The sequence below is a fragment of the Hipposideros armiger genome, unplaced genomic scaffold (assembly GCF_001890085.2).
Source record: "Hipposideros armiger isolate ML-2016 unplaced genomic scaffold, ASM189008v1 scaffold_105, whole genome shotgun sequence".
NCBI lineage: Eukaryota > Metazoa > Chordata > Mammalia > Chiroptera > Hipposideridae > Hipposideros > Hipposideros armiger.
This window is the reverse complement of record NW_017731455.1, coordinates 406571-428769: the sequence shown is the minus strand read 5'-3', so window position 1 is coordinate 428769 and position 22199 is coordinate 406571. Positions and strand designations below refer to the sequence as shown.

The 22199-nt window shown below is 37.8% G+C and overlaps 1 protein-coding gene across 10 annotated transcripts in view; it reads right to left on the bottom strand.

Moving 5' to 3' along the window:
* Positions 1–22199, bottom strand: part of ADD3 (adducin 3) — a 139160-nt gene that overhangs the window by 53431 nt on the left and 63530 nt on the right. For 2 of the 10 annotated variants that reach the window (XM_019646641.1, XM_019646646.1), the window contains one exon: positions 13429–13507. The exons of 7 other annotated variants lie outside the window; for them this stretch is intronic. The gene's annotated coding sequence lies outside the window, so the exon portion shown is untranslated. Of the gene's footprint in view, positions 1–1399; positions 1500–13428; positions 13508–22199 lie in introns of those variants that run through there. One more of the 10 variants, XM_019646642.1, reaches the window with a different exon arrangement.

The following is a 22199-nucleotide window of genomic DNA, read 5'->3' as shown; positions in this document are numbered from 1 at the left end:
CATGGGCCAGTGAAGCGACGTCCTCCACAACTAGACTGAAGAACCAAAGGACAGCAACTTGTCTGTTCCCCTTCCCCGATTCCCCAACACTGTTCCCCTCCCCCCAGTTCCCCAATTAAAAAAAAAAAGAATAAAAGAATGATTCTGGGTTAATATCTAAACATTTCTTCTAAATTCTAATACATTTCTTTTAGCATTTCTAGAATAGGCATGCCTTTTTACAAAGAGAATTAGGATATATTCTAAGCCGGGAAAGATCTTAGAGAGCTAACCCAAATGCCTCATTTTATAGGTGAAGAAACTAGTGCCCAAAGAACTAGCCTCTTGATTCCCAGGCTCGTGCTTTTTTTTTTCTAGGATACAATGATTTTACTTTATTCTTACATCCCTATGATGTTAGAAAATAGCTAAACACCATTACTACCAAATTACAAAGAGGAAGCTGAAGTCTAAGTCCAAAAAGAATGACACAATGTCACCCCTGCAAGCTTTACGGAAATCTACCCATTTCAACATTTAGCTTTGATTTCAACTGAGGCGAGTGGTTCACTTGCTCATACCAATTGGGTGTGTCTACCCCACAAGGGTACACAGAGAACATGCACCCAAGGAAGAAAACAAGTCAGTTTAGACATCAGAGAGCACAGCCTCTCTCCCAACCAATGTGCCCACTTTGGTGGCTGCATAAAATTAAAACACTTCACAGGCATTTAAAGCCCAGCTACAAACAGAACCCCAATATGTGACGGGAAACAAAAGTCAGACCCTATTTGCAAAGAAAAAAATGCTGAACACGGACCTCATTGAATAACAATGATTCTCCTATAGCTCAACTCACCGTTCACGTCACAAACTCTAGAAAGAACACAGAGGCACAGACAAGGCATGGAACAGAACTTGGGGCTGCAGCCTTCCCCAACTCTTGTGATAAATACCCAACAGCAACAGGACAAAGCATCATTATGACAGAAATAAAGGCTCTTTGGATGCTGCCTTTTTTTAAATCAATGAACCCACTCTTACACACAAAGTTCATGCCATGATGTCTCGAAATACAGAATTGCCAGATTTTGCTATCAATGGGTCTAATAAATTCAGTGCAAAACACTACTTCATGCATTTTTATGTTAAATAATTAGTACATTTAGGAAACTACCAGTATTTTCCTCAGCTTAAACAGTCAAAGTCATTCTCAAAACAAAAACAACAACAATTCAGTAAAAAAAGAGCAGACAAGTGAACTAATAGGAAAAAATTTAGTTGAGTGATAAAGCCACAGGCTCCTCCCCAAGAGTATTGCATGTTACTAGCAGCTGGCACAAAATTCACCATCTATCTTTCCTATGCTCCCCCTTAAGATGTGTACTATCCGTATTACAAAAGACCATCCATTACTTACAAAAAAATTGAAGCTGCTGTACATTTCTTAAGCTGGTTTTTGTGTGGCAATTCTGATGCAATGCTGCCCTAAAAATGAACTTTGTTTTAAGCAGCGAGATAGCCACACTCTGTGCGGTTAGAGCAAGGGTGGAGCCCACTCTGGGGGAAACAACACACCCAGGCCGACTTCAGCGGGAGCAAACTGCACGTTAATACGGCCACAACCTTTTTCAGGGCCTCAGAGTCAAAGTTAATTGGTTAATCTCCTCAAAGAAACAGGGGGAAAGTTCGTGTTTGCAGATCTGCTTTCCTGCCATGAAATGAAATACAGACTCATTTCTGTCTCTTGAAGAAAGTAAAGATAAAATGCAAGGTTGGTCACACAGCTCAACCAACAGAGTAGAATGCTAGGTGGAAGCCGACTACTACAAAGGAAGTCCAACCATGCCAGCTGCTAAGTTTAGCAACAGCAGTTTCTACATGTCTCAAGGTGTCAGCAGCACTGCTCACGCTAGAACTTAACTTTGGCCAAAACAGGGGACTTGGACATGAACATAAGCATTACCGACCCTTCTCTACCAATGTGCAATGTGGAAACGTGGAAACAATAAAAGCACTTTCTTATCAACTAACTAGCAATAACTGCCTTCAAAAATAAGGGATTTGATTTACGGACTTCCTTCAGTAGAATATTGAACACATACGAGAGAAAGCTATTTTGATGGAAATCACTACTATGCAGACTATATGAAATTTTGTAGTCACTCATTTTAAAAAATAATTTCCTAAGTATTTTGATTTTTAAAAGATTTTGGATTTATTCCCAAATAAGATATTCAGTAGAATGTATATACTGTCTAAAAATCTTTAATAGTATCTAAAATAATTTATTAGTTATTGAAACTGCTACCAAACATGATTATTGTACAAAATGATTTTAATCAGTACTATTCTCTGAATAGGCACATTCAGAGACACAGCCAACAGTTACTTTTACTTGAACTCCTATAACTCATGAAATAAAAAACAGGTTTCTCAGTAAAACACCCAAGTATGTTTAAATAAGCTATGTAACAATTTACATAGAATTTAAAACAAACAATGGAAAAGGCTTTGGGGAATAAAGACAGGAAAGTATATTTTTAATGATACATATTGTCGCATTACCCTCCCAAACTGCTGCTCCCTCACACTGGAACAATAAATCAGTCTGGAGTATTGACCATTCTGATATTTTGAGAAATGGCCTAGAACACCCTCTTTCAGGGTCCTAGGGATGGGGTGCTGACTGATCTAGCCTTTTGTTGAATTATGAGGTCACTCTTGCCATGAGATAAATCAGCCCATTCCAAAACACTACTTTCATAGTCCAAGTGCCTGATTTAATTATTTTTCAACCACATATGTAATTATAAATCATCTGTTTGCTCTTCCCCATCTCACCCCCAAATGGAACAACTCAAAGGTAGGAGTTAGATACTGTATTTGAAGAATCCCATCTTGATACTTTTTGGATTTGCACTGCTGGAAATGTCTGTTTTCAAGTCAAACTTCACTTTCGCAGCTGCAAAGGAAATGACAAGGGAAGAAAAACACAGCCAATATATATCAGCAATTAATTCCATCCACAACTGCCCAGCTGTTTGTGCATGGAAGAATCAGTCTGTTTCCTTTTGGGGCTTTCACCACTGAAAATTGATACTGCACATTCAGAGACACAAGCTGTTTGTAACACGTCAGGAATGTGCACAAGATCACACAGAGTTGAAGAGACAAAATGAAATCCAGATCTAGTTTTCTTGGGTCTTGCCAGTATTATTTCATAGCTTAAGAAAAAAAACCCCAAAACCATAGAAACACCCCAATCACAGAAAGAGCAAAATACATGAAAAAAATATTCTCCCTTCTGAATATCACCCTTCCAATAAAGAAGAAAAGCTGCCAATGACATCAGATTTAGTATCAAGAACAGACACTCTGATTTATTGGCATAGACAAGGTGTGACATTCTTAAGAATCCACATGCCCCCAGTATGTTAAATCAGCCAATACTTTTTGTACTGCAGAGTTGCTTGCCCACGGTGTAGCTAGTCCCTTAAAAAAAGATCCTTATAAATGTGAAAGTTGTTGGGAACCAATTCTTTCACCACAGTCATGCAGAAAAGCAAGTTTTTCTTGGTTAGTTCAGACATTATTTGGCATTCACAAACATCTGCCTGTTTCGGGGATTCATGTAAATTTACAGATCCAGTCTTCTAGGGTAACTCTCAAGCAATCAAATTTCTCCCCTCTCCCCATCACTATTGTGGATTTAAATAAAAATACTCTTTACTGAGTGCTAGAGGCTTAACAACTACAGTATGGGCTCATGTGCAACTCAAGAAGTATTCTGTCCCCCTCTCTTCCTGCCCTCCAACTCTAATTTTATTTCAAATACTTGTTTCATTTAAATCTTGTAAAATGCCCTTTTGGTATATTTCAAACATACGGCATATAAAATAACTTGTTTTCAGTATGTAAAATGTCTTGTGATTAATTATTGTTATGAAAGTTAGAGAAAAGAGAAAGATGACATTTTTATAACAAAATAATTCAAAACATATTTTAGCTATCTTACTGGATATATATATATATATATATATATATATATATATATAATGAATTGAATTCACTGTTCTAACATAATTCATTGTTCCCCCCTTTAGCTGCACAAGAATTCATGCACTCCTCATGACCTTACATTCTCAAACACAAGCTGGATCAGACACTCATTTTGGGCACCACTGGAAGCTGGGTCTTTACCAATGACGAAAAGGTAAACTCCGCTTCAAACACAAGAGTCACATTCCATAAGCTTCAGAATGAAGATGCTCTCAAGTGCCAGGACTCAAACCAGTACAATGAGAAGTTGTCTCCAACTAGAGTGCTGTGAAAGCACCAAGTGTGATTTGTTAAAGAAATGCAAGGCATCTCAAACACGTGATAGACTGAAAGCAAAGTACAAAACCAAAAAAAAGGCCTATTTCTTTAACATCTTCTGATCAAGGGTCTATTTGGGGTGGGGGAGTTTCAGAAGTTTAATCTTTGGCTGATGGTGACACTAACTTCTTGAACTATAACTATTAGGGACTCCAACGGCCACAGGGGTGAGCTTTGCTTGGCCAGCTTCAGTCCTGGGGGACGTTCACACTTGAAATATCTAAGGGAAGGAACCTCCCAACCTACAAGGTCGGCCAAGGAAAGGAAAGGTCTCTCTGAGATGTTTAAATCAGGTTGCTTAAACTCATGATAGTCTAACTGGAGCGGGGGTGGTGTTCACGAAGGCCTTTCAAGTGAGGAGGCGGCTCATAGAAAACTATTGACTCATTTTAAAAGTGATTTCCCCCCAGCAATTTATTATAATAATATTTTTAACTTTATGTGTTTATTATTGAAAATTTCAAATACACAGCAAATTTGAAAGAATTCTACAGTGAGGACCACATAAGCACTACCTAGATTCTACCATTAACACTGTATATAAAATAAGTATAGTACATTAACACTGCACAATACTTATTTTATCACATACCTCATCTATCCTTCCCTTTATCCATCCATTAATCTTTTATTTTTAGTGTATTTTAAAGTAAATTACAGATACCAGTATACTTCACCCCAAATACTTCAGCATGCATATCATTACTTAGAGTTCGATATTTACTTGCGGCTCTTTTTCTTCTGATGTAAAATTTACATACCATGAAATGCAGAAATGTAAGTGTACACTTGTCTAACCCAAACTCCTATCAAGATATAGACCATTATCTTCACTCCAGAAAGCTCCCCCATGCCTCTTCCCAGGCAATCCCCTCTCCCACTTCTCCAGAGGTGATCATCACTATTTTGATTTTTAAAGGTGATTTTAAACAATTCCAAACAGCCTTTGCAACTCATGCATTAGAACATTCTCCACTATATCACTTAACTTACACTTGGTTGTACAAAATGACCAGACATGAGGAGCCTAAGAAGAAACCATAAAGTTGAAAGGAAGCGTTGCCTCATCTGCTCCAATTACTCTGCCTCTTAGGTGAAGGAAATAGGACTTAGAAAGTTTTGGCTGCCTGTACCCGACATCTAAGTGGTCAGTAATTGACTGGCTGGGCCTAGTCTAAGACACTTGGGCAGCAGCTCCACACTTCATTTTAGGATAAAGGGAACTGAAGCTTCGGAGATAATGCTGGCTCCAGGGAAGAGCTCTCCCACTTACTGGCATGAATCTTAAACAAGTTTTTTTAAACCCCTGACTCTTGGTGTTCTCATCTGTAAAACGCAAGGAAAATCTTAACTCATAAAGCTGTACGGGTTAAAAGAGATAACCTTTGCAAAGTGCCTGGCATGTAGTAAGTGATCAAAGGAAAGAAACACAGGAAGTGGAGGAAAACTTGACAGTATGAGGCACAGTTCAAGAATATGTACATTCACATACTGCTTCTCAGCTTTTGTTCTATCCTTATGTTTGCTTCTCATTTTGTAAATGCAAAAAAACCCCCAACAAAAGCAAATAAAACAGAACGCTTTATTCTCTACTGAGACAAGCAGTTTTTTACATCTGAAGAAAAGGGCTACTTTGTTTTCTCTTTGCCTTCCTACTATGAGAGCTGGAGTGGTAAGGGAGGGAAGCACAGACTTTTGACTCGTAGTGACTACTTCTACCTCATATACTTATATCTTCACCTGTCTGTCTATAAACAGCGCCGTTGCCTAGCATGATCCTCCTTTTAGCCACCAAGTGAGAATTCAAGGCCCATTTAAAACCTAACCTACTTTGCTGATCTACTTGGAACAAATGTAAAGTTCTGTCATTTGGGTCTCCATAATGCCTTTAAATTACAGCATTCCAGAAATCCTCATACCAGCTGGCTGTTTCCATGGTTTCCCCTACTTAAACGGGAGCGCCTCTGTATCCCAATGTCTAGCACGTTGAAACCATCCACAAGTGTCTGCTGAATGAATATACCTGAGTAATGGGTATTCAGTTATGATCAAAGTGGCAAAAAAAAGAAGGCTGAACACTTGCCAAGAAGGAACACTAAGTGCCAGAAAAATAGGGGGCAGGGAGATTATCCTAGGGCATATTAAAAGGCATGAAATTAAAAAGAGATTAAAAGCCAACTGTGTGCAAACGTTTGTGTTCTCAGAGAAGTGGCTGCTGCTAAGCAGTTAAAGTGCCACCAGAACAATGCAGATTGCTGTGTGTTTTATATGCTCACCCATGTGCCACCCACAAGGCCTATCAGGCAGTACTATGATGCCCCTTTTATACACGAGACTACAGGGACTCAAAGAGGTGAAGCAAATGAGGTCACACAACTAGTGGCAATGGAGATAAAACGTAGAGAAATGATTTTTCGTCACAAGTGATTTCTGTAATAGGCCAATTTTACACAGTGTGGGGAGACTCTGGGTTAAAGAAAACACAGATTATTGTGGGGCAACCAAACAGTACAAAAGATACAGCTGAGGGTGCAAAACTCAAGGAGGAACAAAAGGCCTGGATGGAAAAGAAACCAAAGCTGAGGTGATAAGAGGTGTGTGAGTTCTCCGTAGGAGTTATCTTCCGGGAACAGTCTGCCATCCCGGAGTTACAAAACCTAGGTCAGAGATGGCCCTAGAATCACAGGAGTGCTCAAGAGTAGCTCTGACACTCTCATGGCTTCTCCCCCGCACCCCCCTCCCCGCCACACACTAATTGTTCTTGGAAGTGATACAACATGGATAACTCCATGATAAAAATGCTGACCATGGTGTTTGTGCTTCAGAAGATAATGAGCGCCTCGCCAAGTTGGTGAAATGCAACTCTTGTCTGCGGGCATCTCTGGCTACAATCTGTAATTTCCCATTTAGGAATACCCTGGTTTTGCCTCCCTTGCAAAGATGGATTTGTGAAGGAAAGCCTCCACCTTCAAGTTGAAAGCCTCAAATCCCACAGCCCTCTGGCTTACCTCCAACACAGCACTCATTACACACTGACTTACAACTGTCTGATCGCGGCTATAGCTCTCGCACGTGCTGTGGGCAACGGAGGGCAGTGCCCCTCAGGGCCTAGTACAGAGCCAGTTCAAAAAATATTACGGGTGGTAAATGAATCATGTCATTTGCCTATTTAATATTTGATCGATGACTATTTGTTAAAAGAGGTAATCCAGGATTTAAAGAGGAAGCAACAATTATAGGAAAGGCAAGGCTGAGAATAAGTGAACTATAGTTAGTGCTCAAATAGGCTTTTGTCGAGGCAAAAAGATGTATACAACAGAGCCTCCAACGACTAGTGAGTTAAGCCTAACAAAGCTGAGGCTGAAATTCAGTAAATCATTAGGTCTGAAGATTAGGCATGATCCCCACTTAAAAAAAAAATTAACCAAACCAGTGAGCCTGTATTGTATCTGAAGGTTGCCAAACTTGAAGAGGAAAAACAATATGTGGCTTTGACTCTATTTCCATGGAATAATATTTCCAAAAACAACACATTTTATTAACCACCTCTTAGAGGAAGACAAAGACTACATAAAAAACACACAGAATAAAAAGTGAAGAGTATATATACAGAGGGTGCCAAAAAAATGTGTACACATTTTAAGAAAGGAAAACCTGTATTAAAACTACACTGATGGGAACCACTTTGAGCACCTCTTGTAATCGTAGAAGTCAAACGTGACTTGTATTCATCTTTTGTTGTGAGTATACAGAGGGTGCCAAAATATGTATATTTTAAAAATATATACTCAATATATACCAATAACAAAAGATGAATACAAGTCACATTTGACTTCTGCAATTACAAGAGGTGCTCAAAGTGGTTCCCATCAGCGTCCAGCACTTCTGATTATACAGCAAACGACTGCTTGAGCGACGCTGACCAGTGTCCACTTGTGGACATTGTTCTGGCATCCCCAGGATACTGAGTGTTACAATCTTAATACAGTTTTTTCCTTTCTTAAAATGTGTACACATTTTTTTGGCATCCTCTGTATATATCTGCTATTAAAAACCTTGGATTCACAAACAATTTCTACTTTGGGTTAAAGTTCAAAAACAGAACGGAAAACAAGTAAAAATAATACATAACATGGACATACAACATATGAAACATTTCACGACACACGCAACTTCTTGTTAAAAATATTACTTTTGCTTTGATTGCCTCCATCTAAGGGTATAGGACTATGTAGGCATTTTTTAATTGTTGCTTTTTCTACATATAATACAAAGTCTCTTTAGTTGGAAAAGTATGTTTCACATTTCAAATAATTTACCCAGAAGATTTGGTAAGAAAGCCATACCAAAATTTTTAAAATCTTGGTAAATTTAAGTATTCTCATCTAAAAAATTCAAGTACTTAGCTTCACACATTGCTTGAAGATGGGTAGGTGGCCACGCTGACAAATCACATGACTTACAGGACTAACAATCTTACTTCTCCAAAATCAAGCTCTAGAACACGTGCTGCCCATCCATGGCAAGAACCACATCCCATCCTTTAAAACTAAAACTTTGAGTCCCCAGATACTACCATAAGCTCTTTCCACGACAGGGCAAGAGACAGGTTTAGAAATTTTCTTCCCATCTTCACTCTCATTCGCCAACCACTACAGTCCCACCTGCCCTCAGTGAAAGCATCTTCGGATGGTTGGTAGATTTGCCACCATTCTATTTCCTCAGGCAAACTGGTAGCATGAAAGGATGTTTAATCAACATTAAAACAAGCACAGAATCAGGACTGGCCTACAAACACATCTCTTCTTTGCATTTTAGAAGCAGTTCAGCTTACTGCATCATACTTTCTGCCCCCAAATACTACTGAAGATGGAGAGTAACAACTTGTTCTGTGCCAAATCTATGGCTACACTGATTTTAGATTTAAAAATTTTATCTTTAAATTCTAAGTTGGTAAGTCAATTCATCAAATGTTTTTCCTTTCTGCTTAAATTCATTTATTCTTTTAGCAACAATTTATTCAACATCTATTATGTGCTACAATTGAGGGGTAGCAAAATGGGGAATGCAAGAATGAATGTGACATTATCCTTGATCCTAAGCTAATAGCAACTTAGTAGGCTGGGAGAGGGGAAGGAAGAGACAGCTTTTTAAACAATTATATAGCATACTGTGTTACTGTATTATAACAGATGTATTACAGACTCAGATAAAGGAGCCAATTTGAAAGGTTCCTGGGAAGTTACACTGGAACTTGGTCCTAAAATGATGAGTAGGTATTTGGGGAACAGGGTGGTATGTACAACCCTGGCAGAAAGATATGCAGAAAGCACACTTAATGCACCTGTACTTTAACACATGGCTTTACTTTAAATAAAAGGTTCACAGACATCAACTAACACAAAAGGGAAATCAAAACTGTCACTAGTTAACAGCTTTATGGTGGTTTGTATAATTTAAGCTACAGGAACCCGACAATCTACTAGCAAACCACACAGTTTTGTGCCACGTGCTTTTGCTTTCACCCTAATCTTTTGACTTGTATGCTAAGAAAAGAAACTCTAAAGCCATTTACATCTTTTCTTAGAACAATGCTTGTTCTTACACTGCACTAACCAATGACTTAGAAATAATTAAGACCAATTATCTTGAAGCCACTGAAACTGTAATCTGCCACATCACCCTGGAAGGAGGAATAAGAAATGTTTCAGGATAATACCAAGGTCAACAACAAAGACATGGTGGTCACCTAGCACAGGTACACCATACCCTATGGGCTCAAATCCGTAAAGTAAAAGCACGGTAGATTTAATGGGAGGGGCTGGGAAAAAGAAAAACACAAACTGATCAACAAGCATTTGTTTGTAACACTTAGATTTTCAAGCTCACTGGCCCAGAAAGATGATGACATACATGAGAAAGGTTATTTTTGTAGGCTGGAAAACTGCAAATCTGACGAAAGGTGAAAAGGATGCCATCCATGTTTAATTGCTGAGACTAGATAACCCATTTTGATCAAGTTACTATTGATGTGAAAATGCCATAGGTTAACATTTAAGATACATTTTCCCCCACAAAGTGCACATAAATAACATATCTCCCATTTTTATGGAGAATGTTATGAAGACCATCATTTACAACACACCCTATATGACAACCTGAGTGAAAAAATCTTCTGAAACAGAGACATTTAGGTAGGATTATTTATATTATGTGACTTCTTTAAAGATTCCTAGCCAGGCTCTCTTAGCTAGTAGCCTCTCCTGCATTTAACCTATATTAGGATTCAGCCAACTTTTTAGTGCACATACTTTATACAAAGCAAGGGCCACCTGTACTTTATATTCATTCATTAACACCTCTAATACCTAATTTCTGACAAAAAAGAAAAAAAAACCTTTTGCAAAACGTTCACACTGAGGGGTCTAATCCTCGTGTAGGAATTCCTCAATGAAACGTGTCTTTGGACGGTGTATAAGTTAACTTTCTCGGAATATTTCGAGCAAAGGAAAAGGAAAAACCAACTCATGAGAACTGCTCCTGAGCCTTTAAGAAGGGAGGCGACTTAGAGCTGCACAAAAACTGGGTGGAAGAGGGAAAAGGAGGAGCTAAGAAAACAGATGAAGAGACAATTTAAGGAGCCAAGAGTGACTTGAGATAAGGAGGATCAAGTAACCGTGGGGCAGTGCAAGGCTAGGCGCACCCACAGGGAGCTATGCGGCTCATTTCAAGGGGGTGGGAACTCTGAGCAAGTGAACAATTTTGGTTTTGTTTCACTGAAAGGTTGTGCAATCCTACTAATGGGAGAAGGAGAAAGAAGGGGTGTTTTTCTAATGTAGAAAAAGTTAAGATGTAATAAATGGCTATCGCTTTAAAAAACATTTTTGAAAAGAGAAGTAAATACCTTATGTGTGAAAATGAAAAGTCGAGAACTTTGAAGAAAAACACTATAAAGTCCATGGAAAGCCAGAGCAGCATTATTTATTGATTGTCATGACAAGCTTTGATTCCTGTGGTCTCTGCCATCCTTCAAACAACAAGATCCCCATAAAGCATACTGACAAGAATTCTGGGGTGTGTGGATCAGTGTAAAGTTTTTCTTCACCCCAGCTTTCAATTTGGCAGCTTATAGAAACAATTTTCAATGGTTAAGTTTTTAAAACTTACTCCAAGATAAGCAGGGCTGTGACTCCAGTGGGCTATTTCCAAGTTGCCAAGCCATTAATCTAAACCAGCTCTCAACCCTTTTAAACTGATTCCTGCTGGCCCAATATAATAAATGATATGATGTTTTAAATAAAAAAAAGGGAGTTGGAGGAAAGAAAGAAGGCCCAAACTAGTACCTCTGGAGTTGCTGTTTGTTTTTTTTTTTAAAAAAGAAAAAGAAATGGGAAGCAATAAGATGATACACATTTATTGCCATATTTTTGAATCATGTAGCTAGAAATTTCAGAAAGGATTTTGGAAAGGCCTTCAGCTAGAAGCAAATGACTTTCTTCAATTTCAAGTTTAACAGTTATTTATTACCTTTGTTACACCCCCAGAATTGAAAGCAGGGGAAAAATATTTCAACATTGTTTTGCAGATGATTTAGTACACGCATCCAATCTGTTGATTCTCCTAAGCATTACTTAGTACCTCCTTACAGGACCTGGAAAAAGGACACTGTCCTTGGCCTTTGCCTTGACACAAAAGTCAAGAAGTACCTGACAAACTAGAAAGCAGTCGGTGCATCTAGACCAGTGTTTGTACCTTCAGAACAGCAACCAGCTGCAGCATTAGCATTCTGACTCATCATCAGCTTAAAAACACATTTTTGTAGCTATGTAGCTAGAGCTCAAAAGAGGAATCTAAACACACACACATCTCTCTTAATATAAAGTCATGATATAGATTATACCATTATTAGGAATTACTCAAATACTTTTATTTCAGTAATGTCAAAAAAACCCAAAAAACCAAAACAAAACAAACCTGGACATTTAATTGCATCACAAAGAATATAAACAGCTTAAAACTTATGAAAGAAAGAATCATAGTCAATTTACCAGGGTGAGTAGGGTCAGAAGTAAAAAATGAAAGTTGTCTGGTCTTCTGAAAATGATGAGCTCAATGTTGTGAAGAAAAAATTGCTAAATTAGAAACCAGGTTTTCTGCAAGTCACAAGTTACGGGGGTAGAGTTCTTTCTAAAAGATGGACAGTAGTTATCAACTGCCAACACACACACACACACACACACACACACACACACACACACACACACAAGCAGAATCCTGGACAGGGAACACCCTCGGTTAAAAGGTAGACAAAAAAAATCTCCACCAACAGATGGAATTAAAAGAAAAAAGAAAAAAGAACAAACCAACCAAAAAGCTTTATATGTCTCTTTCAAAATGCACAGTGGTAAAAGAAAGTCTCCCCTGAGAATCTTTAACAACAGGCCTACCCTCCCAAGAATTCAGAATTTGAATTTACACACCAACATTGTCCAGAAAACCCCAAGCCAACAGAGTAACACAAGGTGGTCCTAGGTTGGTAGCACTGCCCAGATACCTGGCAAAAAGGAAACATAAATCCTGTCTGGAGAAAAAGGTGCTCCCCAAACAGGCTGCCTAAGGATTCCCACAGATAAAAATCCTGCCAAGTTCAAAATTCAGAATTACAGAGCACATGAGTAAACAAACCACATTAAACAAATGTAAACAAAAGAGCATTTGAACACCTCCCTCCCCAAGAACTGCAGACAATGAAATACTGATACAAAGAATATAAAATAAGTATTTTTACAATGTTTAAAATCCTTAAAGATAGGATTGGATGCATGAGAAAACAAGATGTTATAAAAGAAGACCAGTAGATCTGAAAAACTACTGACGATAATAATTGAAAAAATGTAATGAGTGAATTAAACAGGAGACTAGTCCCGGTGGAAAGAGAACAAATTGGAATATAGACTTGAAAAAGCTTGCCAGACTGAAGCACAGAGAGAGACAAGGAAGTGGACTATGTACAAAAAGATAGGCTAAGAGACAGAGAGTAAAGACGTTCAACATACTGGCGATTCCTACCAGAGAGGGAATGGGGGGGACGTCACATTCAAGGAGCTCGTGGCTATAAATTTTCTAGAGCTGATCAGAGACGAATCACCTGTAAAGGATTGACAATTAGATTTGCAGTAGACATCAAAAGAAAAAAGTCATAAGACACAGAAATAATATTTTCAAAGTACTGAGAGAAGATAACTGTCTGCCTAGAATTGTATATCAAATAAAGCTATCTTCAAAAGGAAGTAAAATAAAATCACTGCCTCACTAAAGAGTTCTATAAACTCAAAGGAATCTTCAAAGGATGAATTTCAGAAAGAAATTAAAATTTGAAGGAAGAACTGAGATGAAAAAAAGAGTGAGCAAAGAAATTAGTAAATAAGTAAATATTTTCAATACTATGTAAAACTATAACAGCAATAATAAATGTAGAGGGTTAAAAAGTGAAACTAAAATCCTGGTCAATAATATCATATAAAGATGGGAATGGAGAATTAAAGCATTTAAAGGTCCTTGTATTGTTCAGAAGAGGAGAGACCTATTAACTTTAGACTGATAAAACTTTTAATAAAAGATAATCCAGAATATATTGCAAAATCCACTAAAATCAATAACAAAATAAGACAACCTAATTTTGCATGTTAGTAAAAAAATCTGAACAGGCACTTTAAAAAGAGACCATCCAAACGACCAATACATGAAGAAGTGCCCACCATCATCAGCCATCAGGGAAATACAAATTAAAACCACATTGAGATACTGCTATCTACCCACCAGTATGGTTGAAATGAAAACAAAAACAAAAACTGTTAATACCAAGTATTGGCAAAGATGTGGACATTTGGAACTCTTAAACACTGAGTCCTTGTGTCAATTAGTACGAATATTTTGGAAACGTGTTTGACATTATCTGCAAAAGCTGAATACACACATGCCCTGTAATCCAGCCACCCCTGTCCCAGGAATATACCTAACAGAAATGCATACATATGAACACCAAAAACATACACCAAAATGTTCATGGTAGAATTATTTTTAATACCCCCCAAAATGGGAACAATGTGAACGCCCATCAATTGAATGTTCATAAAATGGACAAATACACACAATAATGAAAAGAACTATTGTTATATCCGACAACATGGATGAGTTTAACAGAAAAACTGTTGAGCAAGAGAAGCCAGATACTAAGGAATAGATATGAAATGATTACATGTGCCAGGATGATGGTGGCCGTGCAGGAAAGGGGGGGGGGTGCCTGAGAAAACACAGTAGCGTGTTCCTGGTGCTCCATTTCTTGATCTAGGTGAGGTTACACAAGGGGTTCTCTTTGTACACATCAAGCTGTACCTCAGGATTAGTGCACTTTTTCATATGTGTGTTAAACTCACATTTAAAGATTTATGTGAAAAAATTAAAATTAAGATACAATAATTTAAAAGAGATGAAAAGTCTCCCTCTTTCTGTGGCAAGAGCTTATAACTTGATGCCATCTTTTCTGTTGGCTAGTTTAGTTCTCGATAAACATTGTTAAATCCTCTTTCTCATAAAACCAAAGCATTTTCCTAAACTCTTATATGAAACAATGCAAGCTCTTTTACATGTTAAACTGTCTATTTCCTATAAAAACAAGAACAAAGTACGTAACCCATATAATTTTAACTACTCAGCATGGAGGCATAATAAATTAAGAGATTCTCAAACAGAGAACTGCAGTCTCAAACAGAGAACTGCAGTCTCAAACCAGCATACTCCATACTCCACTTTTCCACATCAACAATACAATGAATGGATTGTACAGTGAAACTTAAATGATCACAATGTCCAATCCTGGTGGCCCACAGCAATTTCAAAGTATTAATACATTCTATTGTCTGAATGTATTCAACGGCTTCTCCCATCTTCAGATCCTCATGCCGTTTTTCAGTTATTAGAAACATTTCCAACATGTTCACAAAACATTACACATAAGTCAGGCCTCACAGTCATTAAAAAAATCAGGACATTGTGCAAAACTAAATAATTATGTAAAAGGAAAACAAAAAACTGCATGTAATCACTAAAACATAGCAAATAATCGTGAATTCTTTTTATCTCTTTATCACATTTTCCGAAGGGTTAAGATTCTGAAATTTCTGCTCAAAACCAACATATTTTAGTGTTACACAATCTTGCTCTGTCATAAGAGAATTTTCTGGATTCTTATTGTACGCAAACTTTACACTCATGTTATCCTACTTGTGCCTCACACTGTTTTATATCACAGTCCAAGAATCTGATAGAGAATTGATATGGAAATATACCTACTAGCAAAATGCTACTTTCTCAAGTTACCGAAGAGCAAAGGCTGCGGGGAGGATTCCCAGAAAAAAAAAAGTCTCCTTCACTAACTTACTAAAAGTGCTTACGATTTTGAAATTTTTTGTGGGTACACTTCATACTTTTAAGTATACAGAGGATAGGTTTGTACTCTCAATAGTAAAAATCTGAATAACCAGAACTGGGCTCTAGTTCCAGTTCTAACTCCAATTCTAACTCATAGCATGATTTTGGCCAAGTTTCAGCCTCGATTTCCTCAACTGCAAATGAGAGTTTCACATGCCCTCAAAGATTTCGTACAATAACTAACAGTTGATGATGAGTCCACTGAAGAATTTATCTCAGACTAGAAATTGACGTGGATGATTACACTACCCAGATAAAGATAACACAGCAACACGAAAGAAAAAGAAAATAGTTCATCCTTCATTAGCCAGTGCATTTGTTATGATAGGTCTCTCCATGCAAACAGATGTTCCGTATTTCTTGTAAGCACCTAGATTTCATCTATGCATTTCAGCATTTATGTGTGCTGTCGGAAGTTCATCCTGTGTGAAATACAGCACCAAGTTGCTCCACTCCTTACAAAAGCACTTGAAGATGCTCTTACTCTGGCTACAGTCAATCCTCTCACCAAGGCCAAATAAAAAATAAATAAAATCTTTTTCTAGGCTGGGCTGTACCAATAAAAGTGAATGCCACTGAGTAAGCCAATAGATAAGCCCCTGTCCACTACCTGCCCTGTCAGGAGGCCATCGGCGTTCCTTGTGTCTGCTTTGGCTGTAGCCTGTCCCTGCTGCACGAGCCTCATCTGGAACACTGTGGCCCCTCCTTCTAAATCAAACAGCTCAACTGAGTTACCTTCTTTTCACCTTTCATATCATATAGTGGGTCTTCGGGAGTAATTGACACTAATGTAAAAAAGGAGACAACGGAATTCTGTCCTAGCAGGGAGCTCAGGCTCTGTGAATGTCAAACACAGCTGAAAGGACCTTCAAGTTCATCTAGTGACTCTAGACAGGGGTCGGCAAACTGCAGCTGGCGGGTCACATGCAGCTCTCTGGATGCGGCTCTCAAGCCGCAGTATGCCGACCCCTGATCTAGTCCAATGCTTCAGTTGTGAGCATTCAGAAGTGTCTACGGCTGCTACCTAAGGGGAAACAGAAAATCCATCTCCTGACTTTAGGCCAGTCCTCTTTCCCCTCTGTCAAAGTTAAGGCTGCTAGCAGCTCAGGAATGAATGCTCACAGTGGAATCCTCCTTCCTGTGGAACACGTTAATTGTCATTCCTTTGTATCGTCAATGAAACATCCCACCTCAACTGAGATGAGCTACTGAGAAACATTTCCAAGATATCTGTCCAAAGGCAAGAAATGAACTTGTGCTGATGTGAGCAAGCTACTAGTGTGTTAGGCTTAAACAGACATCAGAGTATAAAATCCCAAGGAAGGAAGGAAGGAAGACGCTCTGGGTAATTAGTATTGTTCCAGTGGGAAGTAAAGATGTTTAAGATGGCAAGATGAAAGAAATGACACCCAGAGGTTGTTCTAACTCTTTGAGAGAGAATAAAATGGTGTAACTGTTAGAATACTGAGCAAGTATTTAATTCTTTGTAAAAAAAATTTGTAGTTTATAAAATAAATGAAACTGCTTCCATTATAGAGCTAGTCTAAAACATCCAAATGCTCTTGGGACCTCTTAAAAATTTATTCAGAAGGGGTCTTTACTTGTCAGTTTTTGCAGCACACGCACCCCATATTAATTCACTCTCTGCCTATACCCTAGTATTTAACCATTGTTCACATTCTTATCTGGGCATCTATCCAACCTCCTGCTCCATGAAACACTGGAATAAACTTTATTAGGAAATTAGAAAAAATTAAATGAAGGGAAAGCAAGCACATTTTCATACAAAGTACAGCATACAGCTGTGATCTATCAAGTTTACAGGATTATCTCTTTCGCTAAGAGCAAAGTTACAGAACTCTCCTTAGCTGAACAGGAAGTAGCAATTTAAAAAATATAAATGTTCCCAAGCCCCAGTTCCATTCCCTTCCCTTCACATTTCTAGCACACACTTACCCTTTGACCAGGTCTGTGTAATACACCCGAATACCCTTGATGAATATCAATGGATGACAAGTTCATAGAATAACCTTTAATTGCGATGTCCCCAAATAGAAAAACCTCTGTTGGTTGCAGCAAAAATGACAAAACCAGCCTTGGCTCTTAAGAAAGTCATACTCATATGGATGATCTTTAGTTTCCCATTTCTGAAAGTTGTTTCCATGGCACCAAAATACAACTAACAAACATAATTTCCTTTTATATCTTTTGCAGGACACTATGTGAGCTAACAAACAAGGCCCCTACCCCATGCCCAAGGTAATGAAGGTGGAAAGGGATCATTTCATGATGGAGCTAACATGTGATTTACAAATTGTAATTTAAAAGAATAAGGTAGCCAAGCAAAGCAGCAGCAAGCGTGTGTTTTAGGTACTAGGAGCAGCATGAGCAAAGGCAATGGTGTGTTTGGGACCAGTGGTAGTTAACAGTAGTATCCTTCCTACAGCTCCACTTTGGAATGGGTGTGTGACACCGAGGAGTCAGCTGGACACTGAGATGCTGAGTAGAGGTGCTCAGGTGAATCAACAGCTCATATTCCAAATGGTAGTTCTACACACATAAGTAAGAGGCTCAAAACAAAGGAAATAGTGATATGCTCAAATGGGTGTGTTTAGAGAATAGAGGAAGTGGTGAGCATTTTAACCAAGAAAACACTATAGAATTACTTTCAAAATAATACCCCTTTCAATCTCTTGATTGTCCCAGCTTACCTCTTAAATCGATCAGAGGAGAGAATAGCAGTGTTTCAGTCCTCACAAAGTACTATCACCATGGGTCTGATACACAAAAACAGAGCAAACTCTCAAACAGGAAGTCACCCTCTTGTCAATGCGGTGGTCCACATTACAAGTGAAAAAACCCAACTGTATGAAAAAAACAGTGAAAGGACATGTGGCACAGGGAAAGCAACTCCTTCTGAAATCTTGCCCTCTCCCACTGCAGGCTCCACAATTTATGAACAGCTGGGCAATTTCCTTTTCATGGGAAAAGGATGACTTCGTAGTTTACATTAAAGTGGAAATGACAAAAACTGACTGCATCACACAGAAAAAAGGTGTTTCCTGAAGGAAGGAGACAGCACTGCCTTTATTTAAACACACACACACACACACACACACACACACACACACACACACAGAGGAAAAGTAAAACACATGTGTATAACAAGCAGAAAAATATCTTTTTCAAGAGATAAAGGAGAAAATAACTAAATCAAGGAAATGTTTCTTGGTAGAGGTTAGCCTCGGTGGGATAATCACTTTGTCCCAGTGGGTTATGCCAAGTGCAAATACGCTTAAGGGGAATGATAAGAACATATTTGCACTTTATATTCATGTAGAGATTTTTATCTATACATATTTTTAATGAGTATCTAGTTTTAGTTTCTCTTCCACACATACACAAAAAGGATCCATGTTTCCTAACTAATCACTAGTTCTTACAATTCAGATTATTTCAAAGAAGTGATGCTTGAATGGTTTATTCTTTAAATAAATCATACTGATGCTTAACAAGCATATTTCTTCAGTCAATGAGAAGTATTTTTTGAGTGCCTCCTATGGGTAAATCCCAGTTTACATGTTGGGAACACAGCAGAGAACAAGCTTGCTGTCCTCAAGGAGCTTTATTCACAATTGTGAAGAACATATTTTAAAAATCCCATTGCCTCAGTCACTACCCTCACACCCCACCTCTTATGAACAAAGGCATCAAAAGATTTTGCAACCCAAGGAACTCTTAAGGAAATCATTGGAAACGGTTAATAACCTAGTGTTTCCTTACACCACTGACCACAGGAATCCAAACAACTTTCTAATAAAGACATGGGTCTAGAAAGAACTAAAAATAATCTAATTATAATTTCATCTTCTGACTATTATAGCCACTGTCCAAACAGCTGCTTCGGAGGCTGAAGAAGACCAATCAAAAGAGAGTGCTTCATTTGCTCTAGATACATGGTAAGGGTACTTCTGAGGAAGGTGGACTATAATGTAACATCATCAAGATTCGCTTGGTAGGGGTTGAGGGTATGGGTCATGGATTTTACATTTATACCAGTGGTTTCAAATTCAATACTTTTGTGAATCTATCCAATGTGGACTAGACAAAAAAATCTGATTTGTCCATTTCTCATTGCCTTCTGTTAATTCTTGGTTAGAGCAAATTAACACTCCAAACTACAAAGTTTATTTTTCATTTTCTACTCCAAATCCTAAATTATTTTGCAAAAAGTTCCACTTCTTCCCAAAGCATAAGAAAAGGTTTTCTCCTACTGCTAGAATTTATGTCAACTATTATTTGTGATGAGGGAAGAAATAAAAACCTCAACTTCACCTGGGCTGTCATCTTCAAAATAATTTTAATTTCCAATATAAAAGAAGGTAAAGACTAATTTTTTTAATCCTTGCTAGTTCTTACTTGCACTTTCCTGCTTTTGATAAAAATTACCCTTTATGCCTGAAACTGATCATTAAAGGAACCAGTTGATTAGAAAACATACCATTCAATCCAGGAACAGAAAGTCTGCAAATGCAAGATGGAGGTGAGTACCTCTGATGTGCAATTTATTCACAGAACTAAATATACACATGTGAGGCTCATCAGAACCCTTTTGAAATACGTCAGCTCAAGGATTAAGGCTTTGCCTCCAAGGCTAAACCTTGGAATTGAGACAGAGTGACAGTTACACAGCTAGTCATCTCATTAGGAACACTTGGAATTCTGATGTGATTTTGGATTAATGTCTTTGCTGACATATAAAAATCTGTTTGCAATTCAACAGTCCTCAGGTCATAAGCTCATATATGCTACCAGAGGCACTGTATTAGTCTGCATGTCTAGCTAGGCTACAGATTTCATAGTGGTTAGCATGGATTACAGTAAGTGTTCCGTTTTACCATTACTGTCTCATTCCATTAAGAAAATTGGCATGATGGGCTTTTATGTCATCTAATAAAACAAAACATACTGTGCAAAGTCTAAATTAGAAAAAGATTATATAGCTCCCTCTCTGTGCACAGTGCCTTCTAGTTTACAATGCACTTTCGTATCTGTTGTTTCATTTTATGCTCAAAACAACTCTAAAATGATACCTCCATTACACATACTAAAATCCATCAAGGACACATAGTAAATGGTGGAACTGTAACTGGAATCCAAGTCTTCTTTATTCTTCTGCTTGTTTATGCTTAGGCAGGTGAGCTGCCATACTTTAGTGACTTCAACTTTTACCATATCAATTTTTAAAATCTGGGTTTTTCTTAGACTTATATTAAAAAAATCAAGGAAAATAAGTTATAAACATTATAAATATTTATAAAGACTTTGAATCTTAGATAATACCATCAGCTCAATAACTTATGTGGTGATATTTGGTAACCCTTTTATTTTTCAATTTTGTTTTATTGTGACAAAATACACATACATAAAATTTACCGCCTTAACCATTTCTAAGTGTACAGTTCACTGGTACTAAATACATTCATAGTGTGCAGCCATCAAAACCATCCGTTTCCACAGCTCTCTTCATCTTGTAAAACTGAAACTCTCTACCTAATAAACAATAACTTCCCGTTTCCCCTCCCCATTCTTTCTGTCTTTCTACTTTCTGTCTTTACCATTTTGATGACTTCCTGTCTTTACCATTTTGACGACTCAAAGTATCTCATATAAGTGCTATCATACAGTATTTGTCTTTTTGTGATGGGCTTATTTTACTTAGCATAATGTTCTCAAGGTTCATCCGTGTTGCAGCATGTACCAAAATTTTCTCCCTTTTAAAGGCTAAATACTATTCTATTGTATGTATATTCCACATCTTGCTTATTACCCATGCATCTGTTGATAAACACTTGGGAACAAACCAGGTTTCTGATCGACTTTGCCAAATATGGAACACTGTACTCGGCACTTAGCCCCAAATACACATATTTTAAAGCAAAGTAATGTTCAGGAAGTACCACATGTTGACTTTATGAAATTAAGGGTAACAGTGATAAGGATACTAGCGGGGTCTATGGAAGGACATTGATTTACCACTATTTTCTATATCTACACGATACCAAAATATTCAGAACACCTGAGCAAGAAGTATAGCAGCTCAGTCAAATATTTTGAAAACTTCTGCCTGGATGTTTTATCCTCATAGCTTATTTCAGTTTCTTGTCCTTCTGCTATTTTTTTCTACTTTGATCATGTTAATCAAGGAAGATTTCAGCAGCATTATAGTAACAGTTAATATTATTGAGCACTCATATGATGCAAAATACTTCACATGGGTTTCATTTAAGATTAAGAAAATTGGGCCGGCTGAGTGGCGTGTTGGTTAAGAGCTGGCTTGGGACGCCAGC